The sequence below is a fragment of the Gorilla gorilla genome, chromosome 8, assembly GCF_029281585.2.
Source record: "Gorilla gorilla gorilla isolate KB3781 chromosome 8, NHGRI_mGorGor1-v2.1_pri, whole genome shotgun sequence".
Taxonomy (NCBI): Eukaryota; Metazoa; Chordata; class Mammalia; order Primates; family Hominidae; genus Gorilla; species Gorilla gorilla.
The window spans coordinates 68,424,634-68,432,086 of NC_073232.2; the positions used below are offsets into that span (position 1 = coordinate 68,424,634).

Sequence of the window (7,453 nt, forward strand, 5' to 3'; positions counted from 1 at the left end):
CGCTTGAATCTGGGAGACAGAGGTTTCAGTGAGGCGAGATCACGCCGCTGCACTCAACCTTGAGCAACAGAGTGAGGCTCTGTCTCAAAACAAACAAACAAAAAATTATACAAAGTGTCTTTTCCAACAAAAGTGTAATGAAGCTAGAAGTCAATAACAGGAAAACCTGGAGAATTTGCAAATAAGTGAAAGTTAAACAACATTCTTAAACAACCAGTGGCTCAATGAAGAAATGACTAGAGAAATTGAAATACTTTCAGATGAATTAAAATAAAATGCAAGATACCAAAATTTATGAGATGGTGTGACAGTGGTACTCAGTGAAATGTATAGCTTTAAATGCTTACATTAAAAAAGAACAATCTCATGCTCACTTCGTCAGCACATATACTAAAATTGGAACAATACAGAGATTAGCCTGGCCCCTGTGCAAAGATGACATGCAAATTCGTGAAGTGTTTCAGATTTTATAAAAAAAAAAAAAAAAAAAAAAAAAAAAGTCCGGGCGCAGTGGCTCACGCGTGTAATCCCAGCACTTTGGGAGGCCAAGGTGGGTGGATCACGAGGTCAGGAGATCGAGACCATCCTGGCCAACATGGTGAAACCCCGTCTCTACTAAAATACAAAAAATTAGCTGGGCATGGTGGTGCACACCTGTATTTCCAGCTACTTGGGAGGCTGAGGCAGGGGAATCACCTGAACCCAGGAGATGGAGGTTGCAGTGAGCAGACATTTGCCACTGCACTCAAGCCTGGTGACAGAGCAAGACTCTGTCTCAAAAAAAAAAAAAAAAAGGAAAAATGAACTTTCAAATTAACAACCTTACTTTACACCAAGGGGTGTTTAATCTTTTGGTTTCCCTGGCCACATTGGAAGAAGAATTTTCTTGGGCCACACATAAAATACACTAACCCTAACAATAGCTGATGAACTGAAAAAAAAAATTGCAAGAAAATCTCATAATGTTTTCAGTTATTCATAAAGTTTATGAATTTGTGTTGGGCTGCATTCAAAACTGTCCTAGGCTGCATGGTGGACAAGCTTGACCTAAGGTGTAAAAGAAGAGCTAACTAAACCTACAGCCACCTGAAGGAAGGAAATACTAGCGATTAGAGCAGAACGAAATAGAGAATAGAGGAAAAAGAATTGTCAAAACAAAAAGTTGGTTCATGAAAAAAACAACAAATTTGATGAACCTTTAGTTAGACTGACTCAGAAAAAAAAGAGAATAGCAAATAACTAAAATCAGAAAGAAAATGGAGACATTATTACTGACCTTACAGAAATTTTGAAGATTTTTAAGACAATACTATGAAAAATTGTATTCCAACAAATTAGACGTCTAGATAAAATGTACAGATTCCTAGAAACACACAAATTACCAAATATGACTTAAGAAGAAATAGAAAATCTCAATAGACCTATAACAAGTACAGAGATTAATCAGTAATCAAAAACCTCCCAACACATACACACAGACAGTGGAACAACGGATACCAGGGGCTGGGGGAGGGCGAATGGGCAGTTACTGTTTAGTGGGTACAGAGTTTCAGTATGGAATAATGAAAATGTTCCAGAGATGGATAGTGGTGACAGTTGTACAACAATAAGAATATACTTAATGGCCCTGAACTGTACACTTAAAAGTGGTTAAAATTATAAATTTTATGTTATGTATATTTTACCACAATAAAAACAAACAACAACAGCAACAACAACAAAAGTCCAGACCCTGGTGACTTCATTGATGAATTCTAACAAATACTTAAAGGAAAATTAACAACAATCCTTCACAAACCCTTCCAAAAAATAGAAGATGAGAGAATACTTCTAATACTTTCCACGAGGCCAGTATTACCCTGATACCAAAACCAGACAAAGACATCTACAAGCAAAGAAAACTACACACCTGGGGACCGGGCACAGTGGCTCGTGCCTGTACTCCCAGCACTTTGGGAGGCTGAGGTGGGTAGATCATGAGTTCAGGAGTTCGAGACCAGCCTGGCCAACATGGTGAAACCCCATCTCTACTAAAAATACAAACATTAGCCAGGTGTGGTGGCAGGTGCCTGTAATCCCAGCTACTTGGGAGGCTGAGGCAGGAGAATCATTTGAACCTGGGAGGCAGAGGTTGCAGTGAGCCAAGATCATGCCATTACACTCCAGCCTAGATGACAAGAGCTAAACTCCATCTCAAAAAAATAAAAAGAAAAGAAAAAAAAAAGAAACTACACACCAATATCCTTTATGAATATACACACAAAAATACTGAACAAAATATTAGCAAACCAAAACCAGCAGCTCACTAAAAGTGATATACACCATGAGCAGGTGGGACTTATCCCAGGAATGCAAGAGGAGTTCAGCATAAGAGATCAATCGATGTAATGCACCACATTAGTGAAACAAAGGGGGAAAACATATTATCATCTCAATAGATGCAGAGAAAGTAGTTGACAAAATTCAACACCCTTTCATAACAAAAACATTCAGCTAGGAATAGAAGGAACTTCTCAAAAATAGTAAAGAGCATTTATGAAAAAATCCACAGCTAACATATTTATTGGTGAAAAATGGGAAGCGTTCCCCTTAAGTACAGGAACAAAACAAGGATTCTCACTTTCACCGCTACTAGTCAATGTTGTACTGGAAGTCCCAGGCAAGAAAATTGGACAAGAAAAAGATATAAAAGCATCTAAATTGGAAAGGAAGATGTGAAACTCTATTGTCAGATGACATGATTCTATATTTAGAAAATCCCATAGAATACATACACACACATATACACATACATAAACCTACTAGCCAGGCATGGTGGCTCACACCTGTCATCCCAACACTTTGGGATGTTAACGCAGGCAGGCTGCTTGAGCCCAGGAGTTCAAGACCAGCCTGGGCAACATGGCAAAACCCCGTCTCTACAAAAAGTACAAAAACTAGCAAGGTGTGGTGGCTCACACCTGTAGTCCCAGCTACTCAGTAGGCTGAGGTGGGAAGATCACTTGAGTCAGAAGGTGGAGGTTATAGTGAGTTAAGATTGCACTGCTGTACTCCAGCCTGGGTGACAGAGCCAGACCCAGTGTCAAAAAAACAAACAAATAAATAAACCTACTAGAGCTAATTTTAATTCAACAAAATTTCAGGGTACAAAATCAACACACAAAAATCAGTTATGGAAATATACATGTAACATGGCCAAGTAGATGCAGTCAGGTGCAACAGCTGCCACCGAGGGACTGATTTGACTGGTGCACTCCTAACGGATCTTCAGAGGGAAGGCACTGAGAATGGATGAAGGGAAGACACAGAAGCTAGGCTAAGGGGGGAGGAAGCTGGGAGGCCTGCATGGGGCTACTGCACCCCTCAACTCATTCCTGGCCCCCAATGACTCTGGGGGAAGGGGTGAGTTGAATTGGCAAGGGGCAATGCTTCTTACGACCAGCCTCTGGAATCCTGGCAGAAGATCCTTTGACCACCACCGACAGTGGATTTGTAAGGGAGAGACACTTGGAGAAGCAGCCAGGGCAGCAGCCAGCTGATGAACCCAGAGGGTTTGGTGTGGGAGCAGCTGTAGTGGAGCACAGCCAGGGATGGCCACAGCCCTAGGCTCAACTTGCTCCCATAGGAGACTCTCGCCCTAGGGGAACCGTTGGGCCTGAACTTCGCAGGGTAGTCTTACTCATCAGGCAGGGCTGGTCCTACCTGAGCACTCCTTGATTCTCTGGCCTCTCTCAGGGCCCAGCCTGGCCATGCCTGATTGCAGGGAAACCTTGAGCGCACTAGGGGCCCATATCATAGCTCCAGTGCTGGTGGACCATGCCTGACCTGCGAAGAGCTCCCTTGGGCCAGCCTCCAGGGCCACACACCAGCCCGCACACTCATTCCACACTGCATCTTCCCCCAGGCCCATGGCAACACCCCACATGGCTTTGCCAGCACGTGTGTGCATGGGCAGGTTTTGCTTATCTTGCCCTGCCAGCCTGCGTGTATGTGGACACCCTGCCCTGCAACTGCTGCAACAGGAGTACAGTCTGCTCCACTCTCCCCTCTGCCCACCACTGTAGTCAGAGCCTTGGTGGGCACAGAGCCAGCCAACCCCAACCCCGCCCCTGCCAGTGCCTCACCCATTTGCCAGCACTGCCGCAAGTGAAACTAGGCACAGAGAACAGCTGACTCTCCCCCACCCTGAGTGCTTTCCAGCACCCTGCTCCCATGCCAACACCACTACCGGTGCAACCACGTGCACAGTCACCAGCAGGGGCTCCCACCTTCCAGCTGTGTTCCCTTTGCTGCTGTGGTAAATGCTGGCACAGAGGCAGGCATGCCAAGACCCACTAGCACCCTACTGCAGCCGTGCTGCTGCTGCCACTGCTGGCACATGCAAACGAGGATGGATTCCACTGTCTCTGCACTACTAAATGCTTTGGGTGACACCACCCACTAGAGTGTAGTGACCAGCAGTCTGAGAGCATCTTGGCTCACCCAGTGCAGTGGATTCTTAACCTCGAGCAGACAGAACAAAGTTGGGGCTCAATACAAGTCCTCCAGCGTTACAGCACACAGTCCAGGAGTTGGGAGCTGAGTGTTGGCCCTCTAAAATCTTCCAGAAATGAAGCCAGTTGACTGAATCCACCTTATACACAGTGAAATCCTCAAGGTCGTCAAATAGGATAAAATGAAAAAAAACCATCCAAAGGTCAGCAACTTCAGAGATTGAAGGAAAATAACCCTGCAAAGATAAAAAAGAATCAGTGCAAGAACTCTGAAACTCAAAAAACCAGAGTGCCTTCTTTCCTCCAAACAGCCACACCACCTCTCCAGCAAGGGGTCTGAACCAGTCTGAGATGACTGAAATGACAGAAATAGAATTCAGAATATGGATAGGAATGAAGATCATCAAGATGCAGGAGTATGTTGAAGGCCAATCTAAGGAAGCTGAGAATCATGATAAAACAATGCAGGAGCCAACAGACAAAATAGCCAGTGCAAAAAAGAATGTAGCCAACTTGATAGAGCTAAAAAACACACTACAAGAATTTCATTAATAGCAGAATAGACCAAGTGGAAGAAAGTATCTCAGGGGTTGAAGACTGGCTTTCTGAAAGAAGACAGGCAGACAAGAATGAAGAGAAAAAAAACAAGGAACAAAACCTCTGAGAAATAAAGGATTATGTAAAGAGACCAGACCTATGACTTATTGGTGTCCCTGAAAGAGATGAAGAGAGTATAAGCAACTTGGGAAATATATTCCAGGATATCATTTATGAGAACTTCCCTGACCTAGCTAGAGAGACCGACATTCAAGTTCAGGAAATGCAGAGAACCCTAGTAAGATATTTCACAAGAAGATCATCCCCAAGACACACACTCATTAGATTCTCCAAGGTCAAAATGAAAAAAAAAATGTTAAAAGCAGCTAGAGAGAAAGGTCAGGTCACTTACAAAAGGAACCCCATCAGGCTAACAGTAGACCTCTCAGTAGAACCCCTACAAGCCAGGAGAGATTGGCGGCCTATCTTCAACATTCTTAATAAAAAGAAATTCCAACTGAGAATTTCACTTCCGGCCAAATTAAGCTCCATAAGTGAAAGAGGAATAAGATCCTTTTCAGAGAAGCAAATGCTGGGAGAAGTTGTTACAACAAGACCTGCCTTACAAAAGCTCTGAAGGAAGCACTAAATGTGAAAGGGAAAGACCATACCAGCCACTACAAAAACATCCTGAAGTATGCAGAGCAGTGATAGCATAAAGCAACCACACAAACAAGACTGCATAATAACCAGCTAACATCAGGATGACAAGATCAAATCCACACATATCAATACTAATCTTGAATGTGCCACACAAACAAGACTGTGTAATAACCAGCTAACATCAGGATGACAAGATCAAATCCACACATATCAATACTAACCTTGAATGTAAATGGGCTAAATGCCCCAATTAAAAGGCACACCATGGCAATCTGGATAAAGAATTAAGACTCATTGGCCGGGTGTGGTGGCTCACGCCTGTAATCCCAGCACTTTGGGAGGCCGAGGTGGGTGGATCATGAGGTCAGGAGATCAAGACCATGTTGAAACCCCGTCTCTAATAAAAATACAAAAAAAAAATTAGCTGGGCGCGGTGGTGGGCACCTGTAGTCCCAGCTACTCAGGAGGCTGAGGCAGGAGAATGGCGTGAACCCGGGAGGCGGAGCTTGCAGTGAGCCGAGATCATGCCACTGCACTCCAGCCTGGGCGACAGAGCAAGACTCCATCTCAAAAAAAAAAAAAAAAAAAAAAGACTCATTGGTATGCTATCTTTAAGAGACTCTTCTCACATGTAATGACACCCATTGGATCAAAATAAAGGGATGGAGAAAAATCTGCCAAGCAAATGGAAAATGGAAAAAAATCAGGGGTTGCAATCCTAATTTCAGACAAACCAAACTTTATAAACCAACAAAGATCAAAGAACACAAAGAAGGGCATTACGTAATGGTAAAGTGTTGAATTGAACAAGAAAACTGAACTGTTCTAAATATTAGTATTTATGCATCCAAAACACGAGCACCCAGATTCATAAAGCAAGTTCTTAGAGACCTTCAAAGAGACTTAGACTCCCACACAATAGCAGTGGGAAATTTTAACATCTCACTGACAATAAAAGATACATCATTGGGGCAGAAAATTAACAATGATATTCAAGACTTCAACTCAGCACTGGATCAAATGGACTTGATAGACATCTACAGAACTCTCCTCACAAAAATAACAGAATATATATTCTCATCATCACATGGCACATACTCCAAAATCGGTCACAGAATCGTACAGAAAACACTCCTCAGCAAATGCAAAAGAGTGGAAACCATAACAACCAACCTCTCAGCACATAGTGCAATCAAATTAGAAATCAAGACTAAGAAATTCACTCAAAATCATACAATTACATGGAAATTGAATAACCTGCTCCTAAATGACTTTTGGGTAAATGATGAACTTAAGGCCAAAATTAAGAAGTTCTTTGAAACTAATGAGAAAAAAAGATATAACATACTAGAATCTCTGGGACACAACCAAGGCGGTGTTAAGATGGAAATTTACAGCACTAAATACCCACATCAAAAAGTTAGAAATATCTAAATTTAACAACCTGACATCACAACTAAAATAATAAAAGAACCAAGAGAAAACCAGCCCCAAAGCCAGCAGAAGATGATAAATAACCAAAATCAGAACTGAACTGAAGGAGATTGAAACACGAAAGTATTTAGAAGATCAATGAATCCAGGAGTTGATTTTTTTTGAAAAAAAATGAATAAAATAGAAAGACTGCTAGCTAGAGTAATAAGAGAGAAAATCCATATACACACAATAAGGAACAATGGAGAAGATATTAGCACTGACTCCAAAGAAATACAAATAACCATCAGAGAATATTATGAATACCTCTATGCACACACAAGAAA

At 42.2% G+C, this 7,453-nt stretch overlaps 1 non-coding gene across 1 annotated transcript; it reads left to right on the plus strand.

Annotated features, from left to right (window-relative positions):
* The first annotated feature begins 366 nt into the window (after positions 1-366).
* Positions 367-470, plus strand: LOC115932707 (U6 spliceosomal RNA). Its single transcript, XR_004068908.1, has one exon. It is a non-coding gene; the product is annotated as a U6 spliceosomal RNA (small nuclear RNA).
* Positions 471-7,453: the final 6,983 nt, after the last annotated feature.